Source organism: Arachis ipaensis, chromosome B06 (genome assembly GCF_000816755.2).
Source record: "Arachis ipaensis cultivar K30076 chromosome B06, Araip1.1, whole genome shotgun sequence".
Classification (NCBI taxonomy): Eukaryota; Viridiplantae; Streptophyta; class Magnoliopsida; order Fabales; family Fabaceae; genus Arachis; species Arachis ipaensis.
In genome coordinates this window covers 35,492,071-35,493,654 of record NC_029790.2, presented here as the reverse complement: position 1 = coordinate 35,493,654, position 1,584 = coordinate 35,492,071, and positions in this window count along the sequence as shown.

Here is a 1,584-nt window from a genome sequence, read left to right as displayed (position 1 = left end):
TATGAATGGATGCAGTCCCCCACTTTATAGCCTCTAATCTGTGTTTTCTGGGCCGCAAATTGGGTCAGAAACAGCCCAGAATTTGCTGGTTGCAAATTCAGATTCGCTGATTTTCGTCACTTGCGACGCGGCCGCATGGATCACACGGTCGCATCACCTAGCGTCAGGGAAACTATAGCTTATTATATATCAAATCGAAACCCCGAACGTTAGCTTTCCAACGCAACTGGAACCGCGTCGTTTGGACCTCTGTAGCTAAAGTTATAGCCGTTTGAGTGCAAAGAGGTCGGGTTGGACAGCTTAGCAATTTCTCCAACTTCTTGCATTCCTTCCACTTTTGCATGCTTTCTTCCCATCCTCTAAGCTATTCCTGCCTTATAATATCTGAAAACACTTAACACACATATCAAGGCATCTAATGGTGATAAGAGAGGATTAATAATAAGTAAATATAAGTCCAAAGAAGCATGTTTTCAATCATAGCACATAATTAGGAAGGCAAATGTAAAATCATGCAAATAGTATGAATAAGTGGGTAAAGAGTAGATAAAAACCACTCAATTGAGTACAAGATAAACCATGAAATAGTGGTTTATCAACCTCCCCACACTTAAACACTAGCATGTCCTCATGCTAAGCTCAAGAGAAACTATAAAGATGAAGAGGAATGGTATGAAATGCAACCTATGAATGCAACTACATGCTGAGATATTTCTACCTACTTGGTTAAAAGTAAATAAATCTTCAAGACAAATATAAATCAGATTTCACTAATTCAAATCATACAATAAAAAGCAAGAAAACTTGTAAGAAGATAGCTCATGAAAGCAGGGAACATAGAATTAAGCACTGAACCCTCACTGGTAGTGTATATCACTCTAACTCTCAAGTGTTTAGGGTCAATCACTCTACTCTTCTCTAATCATGCTTTCTAAACCTTGTTCTTCATCTAACCAATCAACAAATATTTAATGTACCAATGCAAACATCATGAGGTCTTTTCAAGGTTGTAATGGGGCTAAGGTAAAGGTAAGGATATATGTATGGCCAAGTGAGCTATAATATGAATCTTCAATTAACCTAAGCTCTCACCTAATATACATATACTCTATATACTTTTAAATTCATGCCTAGCTACCCATAATTCTCACTTTTGTATAATTCCCATACTCATGTACCAAATTTTTCTATAATTTTCATCACATGTGCATTGATCTTTTATTAAACTTAATATTGGGGTAATTTTGTCCCCTTATTTACTTATTTATTGAGTATTTTTGGATTTTTCTCTTTTTTCTCTCTTTTTTTTTTAGAGAAACAAACATAACTTATCAATGCACATGGATTTTCTATTAATTTTCTATTTTGGTTTTTCATGAGTAGGTTTCCAAATTCCTGATATTCAAATAAATTAGAAACATTATACATTCCCTTATTAACCCATGTTCCCACAATTTATCCACACTTAGTTGATGCACAATCTCTATCTTAAGCTAACCAAAGATTCAATTGGGGTTTTTAATTTGTTTTTTTGCTTAAGGCTAGTGATGTGGTAAAGTATAGAATAAATGGGGATTAAAAGGC